Source organism: Elephantulus edwardii, unplaced genomic scaffold (genome assembly GCF_000299155.1).
Source record: "Elephantulus edwardii isolate Elephantulus edwardi_28Jun2011 unplaced genomic scaffold, EleEdw1.0 scaffold00070, whole genome shotgun sequence".
Classification (NCBI taxonomy): Eukaryota; Metazoa; Chordata; class Mammalia; order Macroscelidea; family Macroscelididae; genus Elephantulus; species Elephantulus edwardii.
The window spans coordinates 13,505,543-13,528,544 of NW_006399820.1; the positions used below are offsets into that span (position 1 = coordinate 13,505,543).

Genomic DNA, 23,002 nt, shown 5'->3' on the forward strand with positions numbered 1-23,002 from the left:
TCCCATTGCCACAGTGCTTGTCAAAGCCAGTTCTGATTAATCTCCTTTGTCAGTGTGTCCTTTGCCATTCCCTATCACTCCTCCCTAAGAGAGATGTCACCCTGATTCATAAGGAAAAGGGGATGGCATATTCTCTTAGCTACTTCCTGCTGAAAAGGGACGCTGTAGGTTTCAGGGTGAAGATCTTTTCTCACTACTCTAAAGGGCCCCTTTGGCAACAGGAAACACGTAGACTATTGTGCAGATTGATATTGGAATTTAGGTGCACTGCTATCAATTGTGCTTAGCCATACATCTTCATATCCTTGAAGATGTATCATGGAACTGTTGCAGCCTAGAAGACACAAATTTAACCAAGAAGTTAAAAGTACATGAGTCAAAAATTAAAAAGCAATAATATTCCAAGTAGAGGTTCTAATAGTGGCACAAATCAAGTTACAGAGGGAAGGTAGTTCTTAAAATAAAAGGCCTATTGACTAGCACTTTGTCTATTATAGTATAAAGGTTAGGAACTACAAGATGTAGAGGCTCAACTATGTCATTTATTGTTCTTAAGTCCTGGAGCAAATTCCATCTACCACTGGGTTGTTTTACAGCCCCGAAATCCACATGCAAGGCAGAGGTGAAGTAAGGAACTACTTACAGGTTTGAGACCAGCCAGAGGCACCTCAGGAGAAAGGCCTGGTGATCTACTTTCAAAAACTCAGTCACTGAAAAGGCTTGGAGCACAGCTCTATTCTGATCCCCAAAGGTCTTTATGAGTCAGATTCAACCCAACAGCTGGTGGTTTAAGAATGGTTGAATAAATAGAGCACACAAAACTGACTGAAAAGGCAGGGGCGGGAGAAGGGCAGGGAAAAAGAGAAACGAAGGAGAGCTTTGCACACAGAAACAATTGTGGAGAGGTGACAGGCAGGGACAGGAGGGGAGGAGAGGAGGGCAGACTAGAAAATAGATGGATAGGGGAATGGGAAATGTTTCAATAAGATGTTGTAAATAGTGGCATTACACAACTGTAATTAATGTTATAATATGAAATGTGTATGAGTGATTGAACCAAAACAAATTTAAAAATAAAATTCAAGAAAAGAATTTGTTATACAACTCAAAGGTTGTAATCAATGTCACTAAATTGCACATGCAGAAATTGTTGGATCAGGATATATTTTGTTGTGTATATTCTCAAGAACAATAAAAAGACATTTTTAAAACATCTCTGTGCATATTAGGTGAATGGAAAGGCAAGATACAATATGCTGATCAGACATCATCATTAATCATATTAACCTGGGAGCACCAGTGGCCTAGAGGCAAGAAGCTAAACTGCAATCCCAATGGCACGTGATTTGAAAACACCAGCTACTCCGCAGAAGAAGGCTGGGCCATCTCCTCCCATGCAATTCACTGCTTCTGAAAACCTGCTGGAGGGTCAGCTATGGGTCAGCTCTGACTCTCCGGTCCACAACAACAGCACTGGTGATGTAGGGAACTCTGGTGGTCTAATGGATAAGCAATGGCTGCCAAACAAAAGGTGATGGTTTGAATCCACCAGCTTGCCAGAGGGAGAAAGACAGGCAATTTCTCCCATGGAATTTACAGCCTCGGAAACCCCAATGGAAAGTCAGCTGTGAGTTGATTCTGACTAGGTGGCAATGGACTATTGAGTGAGATTGTAATTAATGTTATAAGAAACTAATATGAAGAGCAAATGAAATTATAATTAAAATGATGCCAAATAAAAAATATTGGAATGATCAAATGAAAAATCAATAATGTCATTTGTAAACCTGCCCTCAAATGAAAACTAAAGTGGGGGGAGGGTATCTCTGGGGGAGGGCTGAAAGCTAAGACATTCCTGAATGGCTTGCTAACTTAGTAAGTTCTGCCCTTCGTGGCCCCCTACTCCTCTTCTTTGCATCTATCTGTTGTACTATACCTCTCTTCCATTAAACAGCTGAAGCAGTCCCCACCCAAAGTACTGAAAACATAGGATGCTAAATTAGAGTACTTCAGTCTTTATAAATGGCATACACCTGCCTCTAACCTCACACTTTGAGTTTTAAAGGAAATCTAGCTAAGCTCTGCATCCTGCTATATTGCCGCTGCCAACGTTCTTAAACTCATAGATCACTTCGTTTCAAATAAACAAAACTCTGCAATAGAACATAGAATTGAACGTCCATTTGCAAAGCTTACATGACAGCGCTGAGGACTTGGAATATCCACGTGTAGAAACAAACTATGAGAATCTAGATGACTTTCTAAAGTGCCTTCTAATTTGAATACTCTTTGAGTCATGCCATTTCCACATAGCTGATTCAGGGGACTGTTAACACAGCATGATGAAATAAAGCAGTGTGTGATGTGGGCTACACTGAGGTTACGCTGTTCGTGGTCAAGGGTATTTCTTAGAATACTGAGCTATAAATGTAACTGCATTCTGCAAGCTAGGCAAAGATGTTCTAATTGATGGGAGGGGAAAAAAATTCAACCCAGAGTGCCAGCAATTTCTCTATGAGTTAGCCTGGCAGGGAGAGTGGAGGGCCAGTGAAGCATCAGGTTACAGACCAAATTAAAGGTCTGAAATAGAGAGGCAGCTTCAGTGCACCACCCTCAACTGCTCACAAACGCCTGTTCCACATAGGATAAGCACACAGACTAATGGTTTCAAACATCTTTACTGGCCAAGCCTCCGATTTCCAAATAGATCTTTAAGGAATTATTTCCCTTGAAGCTTTTAGTTCTGTTATATTAAAATTTCCATGAAAAAGTAATCAAAACCTAATGCTTACAGTGTTCCACCACAAAGAAAAATATTGTGGCTTTCTGTTCCTATTAGAAACATGTGTTATGTATATATACATAATTATGTAAGTCCCATACGCAGCATACACACATAGACACACAAACCTTAGGAAAATAATGATAATCATTTTGCTGAAACCTCAACTATAAAATAATTCTACTGTATTCCACCCTCAACTCCCTCCATTAAGGCAATGTTTTATAAAGTTCAGCAAGCAACGAATATTTCTGCTTATTTTGTGGGGTAGGCTGCAAAAGTTAGATCTATAGTAACAAATTAAGGTCACTTTTAAAACTCAAGCACAGTTTTTTTCTGGATTTAGTTGGCTGAATCATATGCATCTGCACTATTTTTCCAGAGGGAAAGTTAATTTTAGAAAGAATAGCTGGCCAGGAAAATAATCATGTTGGCTCAATCACTAACTATACAGTGATTCTATTCTTAAAAGTCCAAAATGCTTTTATAGTCTTCTGTTTGTCCTTAATATCCTTAGAAGCAGGTCTCAGACAGCATCACTACTTTACAGCAGGCATCAAATTTCATATAAAGAAATTTGTATTTTAATATTATTTCCACCTGATACCTTTCATGAAGGACCCTGGGTGGATAAATGATTTTGCTAAATCTACTAAGTGAAATGCTCAAAGTTAGAGACCATCCAAAAAGGTAATCTGTTTTATAAAGATTCACTCACTCTCTCATTGTAGGTGAGTCAGAATTGACTCTGAGCTGACCCTCCATGGGTTTTTCAGAGGCTGTAAACTGAAGGAAAGTAGAGTGATCATCTTGCTCCCTTAGGGCTACTGGTAGATTCTAACCAAGAGCCTTTGGGTTTAAGATTACAGCCAAGAAAACCCTCCAGCAGAGCTTAGTTCTACTCTATAACACACAGGGATTCCAGAAGTCAGAATCAAGTTGACAACATGGTTGCTTGGGGTTTTGGTGTGTTGGTTTTTTCCTTGTTTTGGTTTTAGTTTTTTTTGTGTTTTCATGATTTAAAAAAAAAAAATCATCCTTCGCCTCACTTTTCCAAAACATTGACAAACTTAAAGACTTATTTCCTCTGGAGGTTACTGTCTGATGAACTGTTAAGTATTTTTAAAGATTTAAAGGTGCCCTGGTAGTGCTGTGGATAAAGCATTAGATGCTAACCAGAAAGATTGGTGGTTTGAACACACTGCCGTAAAACTGCATCACACAGTCTGCTTAAAATAAAAGCAAATAAAGTTTACTGACGAATAGAAATGTCCATTGTCAAAGTGAAAATGGCCACTTTGCTGGACCACAAAAAGGGAGATAATCTCAGTTTGTTGAAGAGCAAATGAAAAGTTACAAAATTAATTAGGGACTTGAAGGACCAACAGGGGAGTTTAAGGTGGAATCTCTAGAATGAAAAATTTTACACAGGAGTCCATAACATGTAATTCCACGTAATAATGGTTAAAGGTACATGCCATTTAGTTCATTATAAAGTGATCCTAGGAGAACAAGACCAGGGTTTTTTTTTAATATATAATGTAGTAAAATTGCTTCTTCATTGACAATCTCAAGATCATTCACATCTTGCTTCTATTTGTTTATAATGACAAGACCCTTTGAGAACTGATCAACTATTCTGCACAAGTCAGAAGTCAGAGAAAAGAAAAATTGTCATTGGGGTATATGGCTAGGTCAGATAGTAAGAATAAAGGGACTGCCATTTGGAAAGCAGTTTTGAAAAACCAAGCCTGGATTCTAGACTCATGCTAAGACTTTCAAATGGAGTTAAGACTCTACTTTTAGAATTGCACTATTTACACACAAAGTCGTTCTGGTGGCATAGTACATACACATTGATCTGCTAACCAAAGGGTCAGCTGTTGGAATCCACCAGACACTTCTCAGGGGAAAGATGGGCATTCTCTACCCCCGACCTATAATTTACCTCCGTTAAAACCTGCTGCTATGAGTAGGAACTGATGCCACAACAGTGGTTTTGGGTTTGAGCAATTTACACACAAACCAATGACTGTGTTTAGACTCTAATATACCACTAAACTCAAGAGCCAATCTGAAAGAGAAAGATAAGGCAGTTTAATTCTGTAAAGATTAGCAGCCTTGGAAACCTCTGGGAAGTTTGACTCTGTCCTACAAGGTTGATATAAGTCAGAATAGATTCAATAGCAATAGGTTTGGTTTGGGCTTTTTTTAAAATAACTCAAATATATGTTTCGGTGGTGGTAGTGGTGGTGGTTGTTAGGTGCTGCCAGGTCACATATAACTCATAGTAACCCTCTGAACAGCAGACCTTAACCCTTGCCCTATCCTGTGCCATCCTCATCCTGAGACACTAGAACCCATTGCTGAAGTCACCATGTCTGTCCATCTTGTTGGGGTCTTCCTCTCCTTCGCCAACCCTCCATCTTTCTTAGCATGATATCCCTTTCCAAGAAATAGCCTCGCACAGCTACATGTCTAAAGCATAAAAGATGAAGTTTCATCATCTTTGCTTCCTAGAAGCACTGTGGCTGCACTTTTTCCAAGATACTATCTGTTTAGGATGCAAGCAAGATTTTACTGAAGATTAAAAAAAAAACGACTGGAACAGCACATCAGCAGAGAATTGCTAGAAGTCCAGGCTGGGTTTAGAAGGGGTCGTGGTACTAGGGATATTATAGCTAATGTTAGAGGGATCTTAGCTGAAAGCAGGGAGTATCAGAGGAATGTCTATCTGTGCTTCATTGATTATGCAAAGTTGTTTGACTGTGTGGACCATAACAAACTGTGGGAATCCCAGAACACTTGATCGTGCTAATGTGAAACCTATACTTGAACCAAGAGGCAGTCATCAGAACAGAGCAAGGAAACTGCATGGTTCAAAACTGGGAAGGGCGTACGCCAGGGATGTGGCCTGTCCCATACCTTTTCAACCTGTATGCAGAACAGATCATCCGGAAAGATGGGCTCTATGAGGAGAAATGCAGCATCAGGATTGGTGGAAGATCTATCAACAATCTGCGTTATGCAGATGACACAACCCTGCTTGCTGAAACTGAGGAGGACCTGAAGTGCTTGCTGCAGAGGGTCAAAGACTGCAGCCTTCAATACGGATTGAGGCTCAATGTCCAGAAGACAAAGATTCTCACCACTGGACCAATTGGCAGCATCAGGATGGATGGTGAAGAGATTGAGATTGTTCACAGCTTTAGTTGGCTTGGCTCCACAGTTAACACTCTTGGCACCAGCAGCCAGGAAATTAAAAGACGTATTGCAATGGGAAAGTCTGCTGTTACGGACATTTCTAAAGTACTGAGGAGCAATGGTGTCTCTCTGGAGACTAAGGTGCATCTGATACAGGCCATGGTCTTTGCAATCACTTGTTATGCATCAGAGAGTTGGACAATGACTAGGGAGAATAGGAGAAATTGATGCCTTTGAGCTTTGGTGTTGGAGAAGAGTGTTGAGGGTACCAGGACTGCTAAGAAAACAAACAGAGTCATCCTGGAGAGGGTTAAACCAGGCTGCTTCTTGGAGGCAAGGATTCTGAGGCTCTGTCTAACATACTTTGGACATGTTGTAAGGAGAGACCAGTCCTTGGAGAGGGACATCATGCTTGGGAGGGTAGAGGGCAGGCGCACGAGGGGAAGGCCCTCTAGGAGGTGGATTGATTCAGTGACTGCGGTAACCAGGATGAGTGTGTCAGAGACAGTGCGACTGGCACAGGACAGAGAGCACAATTTAGGGCTGTTGTACATAGGGTTGCTATGAGTCGCAGGCACATAACAACAACAACAATTATCTGTTTATGTATACATAAATATTTGAATCATTTTAAGCTTATATGTAAGGTATATTATCCTATGTTAATATTTGCATATACTATGTATGCAATCTTTCTGTCAGAGTGATTCAGCTGACCCTACAGTAGGCTTTCACAGGTTGTAAATTACTTGGTTAGGGCATTCTTCTGGCCTAGTAGGTAAGGAATTGTGCTGCGTACTCAAGCGCAGGTGGTTTGCATCAAAGCCCAAAGGCAGCTTGGATTCACCATCTTCTCAGAGGGAGAAAAAGGTGCAATTTGCTCTATCAGTCAATTCAGACTGACTTGGTTCCAACTCAGTGGTAGTGAGTAAGTGATATTACAAGGGAGGAAACTGTCCTTCTCTCCAGAGGAGCAGGTGGTGCACTCAGTGAACTCGAACTGCCCACCTTTAGGTCGGAAGCACAATTCTCTTCCCACTAGGCCACCAGAGGTCCCTATATATGAAATCTATCATATACATAAGGCAGGTGAATAGCCACAGCAAAGCCGAAGATGGAGAAGCCCTCAGTATTTGTGTACTTCCAAATAATTTACAAACACAATTAACTATTAAATAATTATTTAATTAATTCCATGTCGAAGGGCTTCAGTCTTTCTAATAAATAGGAGTGTAAATAGGGTCTAGAGTAATTAACATGATAATTCTTCCTCCTAGTAAGATATTAAGATTGCTGAGTCTTTAGCATAAAAGTAGACCATTGGTAGGAATGCTGTCCACTAGAAGCCTTGAAGGAAGATTTTCTGAATTCAGTGACAAAGACCTCCACCCCCTTACGAGCTGGTATACTTAGGCAGTAATTCTGGCATTTTAAAATTTGGTAGTTAAAAGCGAACTTAATCGGGGCTCTTAAGAGTGCTTCTCCCCCACTCCCTGGCTGAGTTTCCAATGAAAATTAACCTCCCATTCCTAAAACTGCAGCCTGAGAAGCACCCAGATGGAACCAAAATCATTAACTGAAGAAAATGTCACCTTCCTGCCGCTCCGTTTTTATTCCAGTTTCTCACTTCCATTTCCAGCGATGCTTACTAACAGCTGGGTGCCACCACCCCCATCCCAGTGGGGGACCCTACAGATATTTTCTCGCGGTTGTGGGGGAAGGACTTGCAAAGTCACCTGCGAGGCTTTTTTTAAAATAAACACCAGCCCACTCCTCCCAGATCTGAATCAGGATCTTGGACTTTTTTTTCCTCCCTCAGAGCCTGCAAAGTTATGGCTTTTAGGCAATGATAAAGTTCTAGCACCTGCATCTTCCCTTGTAAACTTACTACAGCCTTCAACTAAGGATAAAAGGAAGAAAGACGGGGGGGGGGGGGGAAACCTTCCAACATATATGGGGCAGATACAAAAGGCAAGACTGTATTGACCTTTTCTTATTGTTTATTGACCTTGGTTAGGAGTCAATATTCTCCCCCAAATTTCGGATCCTAGCAGAAGTGGGGGAATAAATCCTGGGAGAGGAGTTGAGATATTCCAGCCTGGAAATTATTAGACTCGGCAGAAGGAACCCGTGCGTCTGGGTCCACCCCACACCTGGGGAGGGTGGAGTACTCCCCCAGTGGCTGGAGGAGTAGCCCTGGGCTCGGGTTCCGAGAACTGTCCCTCGGGAAGCGGAGAAAGTGAGAACCGTGGAGAGGAGGCGGCCGTCTCCCCTGCAGCCAAGCAAAAACCAGGATTGCAGAGTGAGAGTCCCTGTGGGCCGCTGGCGAGGGGCAGCAGGGCGCCGAGGGGGCCACAAAGAGGAGCGCAAAGAGGAGATGACAGCCTGGGGGCAGCAGGACCAGTAGCAACTCCGGTGCAAGACCGACAGACCGGCAGGCACCCGTACTCCTTACCTGGCGTCCGATGGCCATGAAGAGGAGCCAGGAGTGCCCCCGGGGGAAGTGCGAGCGCGTGCGCCCTGCTCCGGTTCTGCTGTCAGCTAGGCGAGGCCACAGCTTCGGGTATCAAAGACATTCCGGTCGCCTAGCTACCAGCCTCTACGGGCGTCTCGAACCCTTTCCTCCGCCCCCTGCGCCGCTAGCCGGCCTCCTGACTCCCCAGGGGCGGCCCTTCTGAGCGCCCGCCGGCCGCTCAGTCTGCGCTCCCCGCCTCCCCGCGTGCGCGGGGACTCTTCCCCTGCTGTTTATTCCCGGGAGCGGGCCCTTCTCCAGCGCTGCCCGCCCCAGGCGCGGACGCTCACACCCCTCCCCCAGGTCTGCGCCCCATTCTGCAGGAGACTGGGCTTGTGGTGGTTGTCTTTCTGGCCCCAGGCAACTTCAGAAACCCTGCAATCTGCCGGGCACAGTTCAAGGAAGTGCATGCCCCACTTGCATGCAACTAACCTCTGCCTAGGTTCTCTTCTGTTTTAACCTTAATCCCCTAATACTTGTTAGTCATGATCAGACCGCTGAAAATCTCCTACGAATCTTTTCAATGTTTCCAAAGTAATTCCTTGCAATTTCTTTTTAAAAATTATGGCATCCCAGCTACTTAAATTTGCCAGGACTTTAGATTGGCACTGGAACGAAATGGCTCAGCTGCACACAGGTTTCTTTTGCCAACATTTTCTTTAAAAACACCTTCCACCTGTCAGGGCCCCTACTCCATCTCCTAGTCAGAGAAGAAAGAATCCAACACACCCTGGCTTTGGTGACTGAACATGCCCAGAGCCTTTCTTCCTCTATGACCCAGTTTTGAGGCCCAAGTTCTGGTAGGAGCAGGTGGATGTATTCAAGAATATAGAGTTTTCCTGGAGAACAAACCAGCAATGAGCAAAGCACATTGATGCAACATAGATGATAGGAATGATAGGAAAGTGCCAGGAAATCATTGCTGTCTTTATTGCCAACAGAGAGGAGCCTAGAGTTACAAATTTCCTAGGAATGTGGAGAGGAGTTGTTAAGGGGCATTCCACTAATTTGCTCATTCCTTTATCAAGAGAAAATAGAATAAGAAGAAGCAGACTAAAGTCGGTGTAGAATTATTTTCACTCATGCTCTAATTATACATTGAGTCGATTCCAACTAAAAAGCTTATTGCTATCCAGTTGGACCCAACTTATATCTGACCCTCCATCGAGTTCTCCTCCCTCCTCGCCTTCTCCCACCTGTCCTCAAGCTGTAAATCGCTGGGGAGGAGACTACCCATCTTTCTTCCTGTTAGCAGTTAAAGGATTCTAACTGCTGCCTTTGGATTCGCATCACTGTGAATACCAGCACCAAAACTCCCTGCAGCGGAACAGGTTAACAAAAAGTAACTTTTCCCTATACTTATGGCAGAGCCCTGGAAAATGCAAATCTCTACTGGAGAGACTCCATCTTAATCCATTCTCTTCTTAAGATTGATCAGATAACTCTCTGCTCTGAAAGAAAATCTGCACTTAATTCATCAAACGAGGTTTTTCAGCTAAAAAATACTAGCTTAAGGAATATAGGAGGAAGGACATTGGTGTACAGCACAAAGAGACTGACCTCTTATTCCTTCCACCAACATTTATCAAATGCCTGTTAATGCAAGACACTGCTCAGTGTTGAGAAAAACAACACACTGCCCTCAAGAAACTGAACAGAAAAGTGGTCCGGCTGATATTCTTTGAGAGTTTGCACACAGATCTGCCATTTTCTAGTAAAAAGACAGCTAACGTGCTCTTTGACCACAAGGACCAGCCCAGTGGAAGTGATTTTTAAATACAGACCTGAAAAATATGATTTGGCCAGATGCAGGAAAGAAAAGGGAGTGTAAAATATAGACTGAGTTGTATCCCCTAAAAAGCATGTTGGAGAAGAGTGCTGAATATCGTATGGACTACCAAAAGAACAAACAGATATGTCTTGGGGCGAGCACAGCCAGAAAGTTGCTTAGAGTCCAAGATGATGTAGCTTCTTCTCACGTACTTAGAGCATGTTGCTAGAAGAGGTTATTCCTTGGAGAGGGGCATCCTCCTTGGAAAGGTTAGAGAAGAAGAGAAAGACTCTCAACCAGGTGGACTGACACAGTGACTGCAGTAATGGGCACAAGTGTGTCAGAAATTGTGAGGATGGCACAGGATAAGACAAGGTTCAGATCTGTTGTTCATAGGGTCACTTGACAGCACCTAACAACAAAAGGCATGCTGAAGGCCTAACCTCTACATTTGTATTCCTACCTTCTATCTGTTAATATTACCTTATTTTCAAATAGATTATTAGCATATGTATTGAGTAAGTCACACCAGAGTAGAGTGGGCCTTAATCTAGCGTGATGGGTGGCCTTATACAAGGAGAAGAGGCTTAAACACAGCAGATACGGAGTGGGAGAAGGCATTGTGACAGCAGAGGCAGAGATGGAAGATATAATACCATAAACCAGGTGGGGCTGCCAGCAGCTGGTCCAGGCAAATAACATCTCCTCCATCTTTCTGACAGCATGACTTCCAGCACTCTGCTTAAGACTTCTGGTCTCCAGAACCATGAGAGAATAAATTTCAATTGTTTTAAGCCATCTATTTTGAGGAGGATGACACAGGATAGGGCAAGGTTTTGATCTGTGTGTGTTGCTCATAGGATCACTATGAGTTGTAGTCAACGTAATGACACCCAACAACTACTTTACAGATGATGCTCAGAGAAATGGACTGACACAGTAGCTTCAGCAATGGACTTGAAGCACAGCAGAGATTGCGAGGACAGAGCTGACAGTGTTTTGTTTTTTTGTGTTCAAAGTTGCTGCGTCTGAGCTGACTGCACAGCATCTGTTAACAACTTTGTGGTAATTTGTTTCAGCAACCCTAGGAAGGAGTGAATGAACAAAACCAATGAAGGAAGAAAAGAAAAATTCAAGATAACTAGAGAACAAAGTCAAGAGAAAGACAAATATGAAAAGCTTAGGAGCTTAAGGAATCAGAAAGTTTAAAGAAGGATGGATACAGGAGGCTTTAATAGAACTAAGGGGAAAATTGGAAGGATGACAGGAGACAAGGATAGGATAGTGACAAAAAGACACCTCAATTTCTTACTGCCACACCCTATGTTGTTGTTGTTGTTGTTAATGTGCCATCAAGTAAAAACTGACTCATAGCTGACCCTCCTGTAGGTTTTTGGAGACTGGAAATTGCATGGGAAGTAATTGCTCATCTTTCTCTCATGGAGCATCTGGTGGTTTCAAGCCACCTACCTTTGGGTTGACAGTGCAACTCCTTACCCCTGAGCCGCCAGCACTCCCTCTAGATCATATGTTGTTGTGAGATGCCTTCAAGTCAGTACAACTCATAGCAACCCGATGAACAAATCTGAACCCAGTCCTATCCTGTGCCATCCTCTCCACTATACTTGAGTCACTGTGTCAGTGCATCTTATTGAGGACCTTCCTGTGTTTTTCTGAGTCCTAGAAACCCAAACCCATGGCTGCTGAAGGAAGTCCTACTCAGAGTGGCTTTCCACTGGGTTTCCAAAGTTGTTAAATCTTTACTGAAGGTGGTTGTTGTTAGGTGTCGTCAAGTTGGTTAGGACTCATAGTGACAACAGATCAGAATCCTACTCTATCCTGCATCGTCCTCACAACTTCAGTCATGCTCAAGCCCATTGTGGAATTACTGTGTCAATCCATGTCACTGAGGGTCTTCCTTTCTTTCACTGACTCTCTCCCTTTCCCATCATGATGTCTTTCTCTCCAGGGACTCGTTCCTCCTAAAAATATGCCCAAAGTAAGTGATATGAAGTTTTATTCTCCTCGCCAGTTGCACTTCCTTCTAGACTAATTTGTATGGTCATTTGGCAGCGCATCCGCATATTCCATACTCTTCTCCAACACCACAATTCAAAGGCATCAATTCTTCTTCGGTCTTCCTTATTCATTTTCCAACCTTCAGGAAACAACCTTCCTTGACAGGAAGTCAACAAAATGATCATGGCAGGTTGACTGTTTGACCTTGCAGGGGTCTCAATCTTCTAATGTGCTCCCCCTCCTCCCCGGCAGCACATGCTATTGCAGGCATTCTTTCTGACCATCTTCAAGGGCACCTGACCTCAGGCTTTTTGCTCCCACCAGGAACAGTGTCTACTCCTTCAGACTGGGTACAACTACTCTGTGCCAGATTTTTCTGTCCTTCACCAAGAGCAAGCTCCACAGTCATTGCCTGAGATCTCCGCAGTAGGGACTACTGCTGGGACCTCATCGATGCCTGACAATAAGACAGTGGTCATCTTCCCAGTCTTCTCAATCTATGCGTGCATCTTGACTCCTGACGCCTGATGCCTGCTATATAAATTGCTGCTGTGACAGGGACTGTTATCGTCCCCATCCCAAGCCCAGTTTTCTCCTTCTGCCTTCATAGGAGCATAGTCTTCAAGCTCGGTGAGTGTGGATAACTCTTATTGAGTAATTCCCCATATCTGACAAGAGTTTTCATGTATTTGAACAAAATTGAGCTAGCTTTTTTTTTTTAAAGCAAGTTGGTGTCTGTATGAACAACTCAAAATCAAACTACTTCCAGAAGCTCCAAAAAGTTAATACAACCAACTTTTAGGCCCTGGCTGCAGAGTTTGAGGCAAGTTATTCACTTTAACATTTAAAACTCAATCACCACCACCTATTTGTAGGGCTGAGGACCCCACTGTGACTTATTTCTCCAACTGGTCCATAGTTATCCTATTGAGACAGCAACAGAACTGGGGACTGGAGGACTCGGTGTTGAGAGCAATCCTACAGGTTTTTTGGAGAGTAAAAGTACAATTTGTACTAGTTTTTTTAATAACCTGGGATGTTGCTGTATCTTAGATCCAGCCCTTGGTGCTGCTTCTTAATATAACTTTGCAGTCTTGAGAGTTCTAAGAAGTATGACAGGCCTACAGAGTATGGTGGTGTCTGTAACACTTGTTTGAGAGGCTGGAAATACTTGCCAGAATGCTGTGTCCCAGGTGATGTATTAGCTAGAGATCAATGGCACTTTTGGAATCAGGAGAATCTCTGGTAGTTTTGGACTAACCAGCCTGACTGTGGAGCCAGATATTTCCTTACAACAGCACTTCATCATTTGTTTCAAAGCTTCTGGACAAAACACAGCTGCTACCCTTCCAGGTACTAGAAGTGGAGAATCCTGGTTATATGGTTGGAAAGCCTCTCTTGGCTCTAACTGGTGGTGGAAGTCATTCAGTGACCCTTTTGCAGAGTAAAAGTGATGAAACCTGCTCTACCGAGAGACATAATATAGAATTTAGAATGAATGCAACATCTGGATGCAAGCTGAATCTGAAGAAGGAAAATCGTAGCCACTGCAAGAGATTTATCAAGAATCTTCATGGAAGACCCGGGCCAGAACATGTTACCATCTTGGTAATGCTGACCCATCCCAGAAAGGACAGTGGACCAGGATCCTCAACAAAAACTGCAATAGTTTGGTAAGGAAAAAAAGACACATTCTAGCCAAGACTCCTTTTACCCCATTGTATGTTATGAATAGCAACATTAAAAGCAGCTCTCTTTTCACCAATAATGAAACGTGTGTGTGTGTATATATATATACACACACATACATATACATACACACACACACACACACACACACACACACACACACACACATGGCTTGAACATGTGTACCTTGATATTTAAACTGATATTCTTACTCTTTAGAACTTTGGAGATGTCCTTGACAACAGATCTCCCCAATACAATGCATCTTTTGATTTATTGACCACTACTACCATGAGTATTGTTTGTGGATCCAAGTAAAATGAAACCACTGACAATTTTAATCTTTTTTTTTCCACCTATCATGATGTTGCCTACTGGTCCAGTGGTAAGGATTTTCAGTTTTTTAATGTTGAGAGGTAACCCATATTGAAGGCTGTAGTCTGTTCTTCTGAAGTAAGTGGTTCTAGTCTTCTTCACTTTCTGCAAGCAAGTTTGAGTCAACTGGATAAAGTAGGTTATTGATTCTTCCTCCAATCCTAATGCCAGCCTCTCTTGATTTGCCCAGCATACACACTGAATAGGTATGGAAAAAAGAAACAATCCTGACACACACCTTTCCTGATTTTAAACCATGCAGTATTATCTTGTTCTGTTTGGATAACAGCATCTTGATTTATAAATAGATTTCACATGAGCACAATTAAATATTTGGGATTTCCATTCTTCCCTGTGTTATCCCTTTGCATAATCAATAAAACACAATTAAACATTTTTCTGGTATTCTCTGCTTTCAACCAAAATCCATCTGATGTCAGCAATGATATCCCTAATACCGCAGCCTCTTACGAATTCATCTTGAACTCCTCACAGTTCTCTGTGAATGTACTATGGCAGAATTTTTACTAATCTTTAGTATGATTCCTACTTGGCTGTGATATTTAGATACTATACTATCACTTGAACATTCTGTTGGGTCACCTTTTTGGGGAATGGAACAAGAATGGATCTCGTCTAGTCTGTTGTCCTGGTATCTTATAAAAGGCAGCTTGAGAAGACAAAGAAAAGCAAGTATTGTAATGAAATGTGCAAGGATCTGGAGTTAGAAAACCAAAAGAGAAGAACACATCCAGCATTTCTCAAGCTGAAAGACAGGAAAAACAAGTTCAAGCTCTGAGTTGCAACCCTGAAAGATTTCATGGGCAAAATCTTGAGTGATGCAGGGAATCAAAAGAAGATGAAAAGAATACACAAAGTTGTGGTAACAAAAAGGATTTATAGACACTGAGTCATTTCAGGAAGTAGCATATGATCAAGAACCAATAGTAGTGAAGAAGAAGTCCACACTCCACTGAAGGCATTGAGGGGAATTCCAAGGAATTGATGGAATACCAATTGAGGTGTTTCAGGAAAGAGATGCAACCTTGGACATGCTCACCAGTCTCTGTCAACAAATATGAAAGATAGTTTCCTGGGCAACTGACTTACAGGAGGAAACTGCTTGTTTTTCCTCCACTGAGTGAGTGGTGGATTCAAATTATCTGCCTTTCAGTCACCATCTTGACATGCTATGCACCATGCCACCAGAAATTAAGGAGTCTGTTGTTATTATTGTTAGATGCTGTCGATTTGAGTACAACCCATAGCAACTATATCAACAATAGATCTGAACCCTGTCCTATCCTGTGCCATACTTATTGTTGTTGTTGTTAAGTCCCTTCAACTCACAGCGATCCTATGAAGAAGTCCTATCCTGAGCCATCCTCACAATGCTCATAGTCACTGTGTCAAATCAAACTATTATGTGTCCACCACCCTTATCTAGTTCTAGAACATTTCCATCTTCCCAAAGGAAATTCCACACCCATGAAGCAGTTACTCCACATTCTCCCTCCCTCCAGTCTCTCAAAACCACTAATCGGCCTTTTGGCTTTATGGATTTACCTATTCTGGATATTTCATATTAATGAAATCCCTACAATATATAATCTTTTGTGCCTGCCTTTTCACTTAGCATGTTTGTAACATGTCATCTTGTATTCCTTTTTAATTTTTAATAATATCCCATTTTATGTAGATTCCAAAATTTGTTTACCTGTTCATATGTTGATGGAAGCTTGGGTTGTTTCTACTTTTTGACATGCACATGTGTCTACATATATTTGTTTGAGAACCTGTTTCCAATTATTTGGGGCTTATACCTAGAAGCACAATTACTGGGTCAAATAGTCTTGGGAAGCAACTTTTTGAGGAGCAACCAGACTTTTTTACAGCAGCATATTTTACATTCTGAACAATAGTGTATAAGAGTTCCACGTTTTAAAAAACATTTCTAATTATTCAATTTGTTTATATTCTGTTTTAGTAGATGAGCAGTAGTATTTCACTATGGCTTTGACTTGCTTTTCCTTAATGAGAAAAAAGGGTGGGGGGCCTCTGGTGGCCTAGTGGTAAGGAACTGTGCTGCAATCCCAAAGGCATGCAGTTCAAATCCACCAATGGTTCTAAGGGAGAAAGATGGGCAATCTACTCCCATGCAATTAAACTGCCTATAGAAACCTGCTGGAGGGTCAGCTATGATTCCACTGTACACAACAACAACAACAATGGAGGAAAAAAGAAAAAGAAGAGGACCCTTAAAGAGATGATTTGACATAGTGGATAAAACAATGGAATCAAACACAGAAGTGATTGTGAAGATGGCCCCCAGGATTGGGCAGGGTTTCTTTCTGTTGTGCATAGGGTCACTATGAGTCAGAATCCTCTGAAAGATACCTAACAGCAATAAAGATTTATGATATTGAACATCTCTTATGCTCTTGTTGGCCAACTGGTTGTCTTTGGAGAAATATCTATTTAATTCCTTGTTATTGAACTGTGAGAGCGCTTTATATATCCTGGATATTAGACTCTTATCAGATGTATAATTTGCAGATATTTTCTCCTATTCTTTAGATTGTCTTCTTGCTTCCATTTTCTCCTCACACTTTGCTTTTGTTTTTATATTGGTTTTCATACAAATTTGTATACATTTTGGGTCATTCATATAGACAGCATTTCACACATCCTACATTCACATTGTGTTTCAAACCATCCCTCAAGCACATTGTGTTTTATAAAATTAATCATCATTAATCTATTTTTAATATTACCCTATCTTTTCTGGTCCCCATTTGATCTTTCCTAATTCCTTCACATACACCCTTCACCCACCAAACTCTTTTATCTTAGAGATTTTCTCGCCTCCTCGCTCTCTAGGCCTCTTCCCCTCCCCTTTTGGACTTATATCCACTAGTTACTAGTTATCCTATTTTTACAATAATGATGAAGCACAAATGATCTATTTGTTTTGTTCTTTCCTTTGGATATTTGATTTATTATTTTCTTTAGATACTTGTGTTATTGACATCTGTAACTGCCTCTAGTCTATGGAGCTGAATCACCTCTACTGTGACCATGTCATTGTTTTGTGCTGTCGAGTTGGAAACAACTCATAGCTGGCTCTCATGTGGATTTTCAGAGGCTTTAAAATCACACTGAAGATTACCCATATTTCTCCTATGGAGCAGCTGGTGGATTTGAACCACACACCTTACAGTTGTCCTCTAACTTCTTACCACTAGGCCATTAAATCTCCCCCACTATAATCCTGAAGAGATGTACTAGTGGTAAGGAATTGAACTTCTAACACAAAGGTATCCAGGTTGAATACATCAGTTTCTCCCCAGGAAAAAAGATGAACAATCTCCTCCTATGGAATTTACAGTGTCTTAAAACCCAAAACCACTAGAGGGTCAGCTCTGAATTGGTTCTGACTCAATAGCACATAAAAATAACACTGAAAAGTGTGAGGGGATTGGTTATGGAAGCAAGGAAAGAGTTACCAAGTTCAGGCTAGGGCCTGCCACCCAACTTTGGGAGCAAATTGAAGAAGGGAAAGGCTAGCGTGCTGTTTCATTGTTTATAGGTGCCACTGAGTTGACTCGTCACTCAGAGCAGTCCTAATTACAACAGCTGGAAACCTTACCCAACATGCACCTTCTTCGCAGTCTCTTCTGTGCATCAAGCCCAATGTTGCAGTCATTGTATCAGTCCATCTTAAAAGTCTTCCTTTCACAGTCCATGGTACATTCAATACTCTTCACCAAAGCACAATTCAAAGGCCTCGATTCTTCTTCAGTCTTTTAGTGTTATCTAGTAGTACTGGTGGCTTGGTGTTAAGGAACCGCATTGCCAACCTAAAGCCATGCAGTTGGAATCTGCCACTGCTTTGCAGGAGAAAGACTGGCAGTCTCCTCCCATGCGATTAATTGGCTCTGAAAACCTGCCAGAGGGTCACCTATAAATTGATTCTGACTCAACAGTGCATAACAACAACTGGTGCTACTTTAACAGAACTACCATGGTACATGGCTTTAACACAGAGAAATTTGTTCTCTTGACACTTAGGGGGCTAGAAGTATGAATTCAGGGGAAAGGTTCCCCTTTCTGTCAGTGCACCATTAGGAGTAAGGTCCTTATCATCTTTCAGCATCTGCGGCTCTAGCTTTCCTAGGAGATCTTCAAAAGTATTGACATCATTCTTTTCCCTCAGCCTGGGTCCAAAGGATGTGTTCTACTCCTGACACTTCTTTCTCAGTGGTACTGAGGTCCTTCTGCTTGTTTGTTTAATCTCTTTTTTAGCTCAAAAGAGATTCACTCATGATACAGACTAATCCTGTAGACTGCATTCTCTTTAATATAGCTACTTCTCATCTTGCCTCATTAACATCATGTTGTTGGTTTGTACCATAGAATTAGAACTGACTCATGGCTGATCCTCCAGTGAGTTTTCAGAGGCGGTAAATCCCATGAACGAGATTACCCATCCTGCTCCCTCAAAGTGGTGGATTCCAACCACGTGCCTTTGGGATTACAGCTCAGCTTCTTACCACAAGGCCACCAGAGCTCCCTCATTAATATCATGGAAGTGATAATTTGTAACACAGGATAATTGCATCCTGATGGCCTAATGGTAAAGAACTATATTGTCCACCCAAAGGCAAACAACACAAGTTCAAATCTATCAGCTGTTCAGAGAGAGAAAAATAGGCTATCTCCTCCCATGCGATTAACTACCTCTGAAAATTCGCTGGAGGGTGAACTCACAACAACATCATGGCCTAGCCAACTTGACACATAATTGGAGAAGGGACACAATTCAATGCATGTCATTGTTGTTAATGTGCCATCGAGTCTACTACTACTCATAGTGACCCTAAGCACAATAGCTCTGAGCTCTGCTCTATCCTAAACCAATCTCACTGCCTATGACACACCCACCCTCCTTACCCCAGTTACTGCATCAATACATCTCATTCAGGGTCTTTCTCTCCTGTGCTGGTCCTCCACCCTTCCAAACATGATGTCCATCTCCAAGGACTGGTCCCTCATGGACCAAAGTATACCAAAAGTATGTCAGACAGAGCCTCAAAATCCTTGCCTCCAAGGAGGAGCTTTGTTTCACCTTCTCCAGGACAGACCTGTTTGTTCTTTTGGAAGTGCATAGTATGTTCAATACTCTTCTCTAGCACATCAACTCAAAGGCATCAATTCTTCTGTAATCTTTGATCATCGTCCAGCTCTCTGATGCATAGCAAGTAATTGTGATGAACCTGGTCTTGATTAGATGCACCATAGTCTCTAGACTGACATTGTTGCTCTTCAGCACTCTGGGAAGGTCCTTGACAGCAGATTTTCCTAGTGCAATTTGTCTTGTGATTTCCTGACTGTTGGGGTCAAGAGTGTTGATTGTGGAACTTAGCAAGCTGATATTGTTAAGAACTTCAATCTCATCTCTGTCTATCATGGTGCTGCCAATTGGCCCAGTGTTGAGAATCTTTGTCTTCTTGCTGTTGAGCTGCAATCTATATTCAGCCCTACAGTCCTTGACTTTCTGCAGCAAATGCTCGGGGTCCTCCTCAGTTTCTGCAAGCAAGGTTGTGTCATCTATTCTATAACACGGGTTGTTGATGAGTCTTCCTCCAATCCTGAGGCCACATTCCTCCTTATAAAGTCCAGCCTCCCAAATGATTTGCTCCACAAATAGATTGAAAAGGTATAGAGACTGGACACATTCCTGGCACGCTCCTTTCCTGATTTTGAACCATGCAGTGTTTCCTTGCTGTGTTCTGATGACTGTTTCCTGGTCCACACATAAGCTTTGCATGAGCACAATTGGGTGTTCTGGGATTCCCACTCTTCCCAAGGTTAGACAATTTGTTGAGATCCACACAGTCAATGCCTTTTCATAGTTAATGAAACTCAGATAGCCATTCCTCTGTTACCCTCTGCTTTCAACCAAAATCTATCTGACATTAGCTTATGATGTCCCTGGTACCATGGCCTCTTCTAAACCCAGCTTGCATTTCTGGTAGTTCTCTGTCGATGTGCTGTTGTAGTCATTTTTTTATGACCTTCAGCAGGATTTTGCTTGTGTGTAATCTTAGTGATATCATTCAATAATGTATATAAATGCATATAGTTGGTATATGAAGTAGGACTCTTTTAGTTGCAAGAATTCAGTCAATCTACCTGATGGGGATGGAGGGAAGGAATTGCTCTGGTAGTGTAGTCCCTAAAGTTTTGTGCTACTAACCCACAGACCACATCTCTCTGGTGGTTCTAACTCATCAGGAACTCTGAGGGAGAAAGATGAGCAATCTCTTCCTAAGCAACCCACAATATAATATTAACATTTAGCTAGAACTGAGTTACTATAAATGTATTTTTCTTAAAAAGTAGTATCACGTTCAAAAAAAATCTTTTTTTTTTTTACTCTTTTTTTCTCCAGCATTCTGTAGAATGGGAAAAAGGTAGACGCTTAGGAGAATCAGATTGCCAGCAAGTCAGCTAAACCCAAAAACTACTCTTTTTTTTCCTCTTTTTAGACTTAAATTTAATTTTCTTAACCTGAACTATCTGTGACATAAATAAACTTTCCTTAGTTCCCTTAAATAAAGAATAGATTATAAAAGGAAATATATTATTTATAATGTCTAAATTAAAAAATCAATTTATAGGACTGTTTTAGAGTTAATACATTTCTATTTTCTAAGATAACATCCCATTTTTTTTTCCAATCTTGTAACAATGTTAACAATGTCTAGTCATTTTCTAGAGGAAAATATTTTAACACTCTTATATAGAAAGGTTTCAGGTCTTTTGCTCATAGGGTTGCTATGAGTCGTGCTCGACTCGATGGCAACCAACAACACAACAACAACAACTGATGTTAGAGCATAACTAACAGTGATGGCATTAATTATCATTTAAGCACTGAACGATAGTGCGTAGTAGAAATTTTTCTTTTACAGAGGCAATCTTGTTTTAAAGTAAACAAGGGAAATCATACATATGTTTATTTCTGTGGACTTATTCCATGGAATACTTGATAAGTGTATTGTAGACACACTGTGGCTGGAGTTGAAGTGACAATACCCACCCTCCACTCATACCTTAAGGTGAAAAGAATTCCCATCAACATCAGAAGTGCCAAGCCAATTCCTATAAGGTCAGATATGCTTCCATACTCCTGTACGTCTGCTTTCAATTCTAACACCACCATGACTCTTATGGTACCCAAACCCACTATTAGGTTTGCTAATCTGCTGCAATGGTCATATGGAGCTCACAAACAACAGTTAGGATGATAGGCTTGTTCATGAAGTAACAGGTTACAATTTAAGTAGGAAACACTCTGGATACAATTTTCAGTTGAGACAATTTCTCAGGCATATAATTTCACAGGCAATGTTCCCTCTAGCCCAGTGTTACAAAGCTCTTTTTGATGTGCTAATTACTTAAACACGCATCTTACACAAACAAATACACTCTTAGGTGGACACACATACATGTAAATGCCACCAGGAAGCCTAAGCAAGTGTCCTTGGCTCTGGCTTTGTGGTGTAGCAGGGCTAGTTCAGCTCTGTCTCACATCAGTCTCTGGTTTGCAACCACCTCTGCTGTTGTGTTTCCACCTCAATTATTTTACTTAATTTTGCTTAATATAACATGGAAATATCTCTTCTAATAGACCCGCTGTGCTCTCTGTTACTTGATGGCAGGGAGGATTCTTATTTTCTGCTGCCGAACCTGCTCAATATAAGTCTTGTAGGCACAACTGACTAATGCCTTCATTAGTAGTGTATCCACTTTTCTGCATGCTCCTATTAAAAAAATGTGAATAACACATTCTTTACATTATCAGTAAACTCTCCAATCTCCTTGGTGGGGCTACAAATAGCCCAGATTAATGTAGTCCCATCAACCATCTGAGAAAAGCCAAAGTTGTATTGAAGTATCGACACCACAGATATATTAATGGTGTGTGTTACAATAGTACATGGTATATTGTTGTTGGGAGTCACTGAATCAGCCACAACTCACAGTGATGATGATATCCACTGCAGAGTGGAACTTTGCCCTATCCTGTGCCATCCTCACCACAGCTGACACATTCTAGCCTATTTTTGCAGTCACTGAGTCAAGCCACCTTCCCTACCTTCTATGACCCTGTAACTTTCTCAGTATGACGCCTTTTGGGGCCATGCTCACAACATGCTCAAAGTATGAGACAGAGACAAAGTTTCATTATCATCATCTCTAAAGAGCACCTTGGTTGAACTTCCTTCCAGGCAGATCTGTTCTGTTGACAGTTCAAAGGATATACGGTACTCTTCTCCAACACCACAATTCAAAGGCATCAGTTCTTCTGTCATTCTATTCATTGTTCCACTTTCAGATGCATAGGAAGCAATTGAAAATGCATGGACCAGATGCACCTTAGTTCTTTAAACTTTAGAACTTTGGAGTAGATTTTCCCAAGGCAAATCTCTATTTCTTAACAGCAGCTATCACAAATTTTGATTGTGGATCCAATTAAAATGAAATCATTGACAACTTCAATTTTTTCTCTAGTACCAATTGGCATATTTCAGCTAACAGATGCTGCCCTGGACGTGCTCACCAAGTTGTGTCAAGAAATCTG

At 41.6% G+C, this 23,002-nt stretch overlaps 1 pseudogene; it reads left to right on the forward strand.

Annotated features, from left to right (window-relative positions):
* The first annotated feature begins 8,457 nt into the window (after positions 1 to 8,457).
* On the forward strand, positions 8,458 to 20,909 carry LOC102859298 (annotated as a pseudogene).
* The last annotated feature ends 2,093 nt before the right edge of the window (positions 20,910 to 23,002 follow it).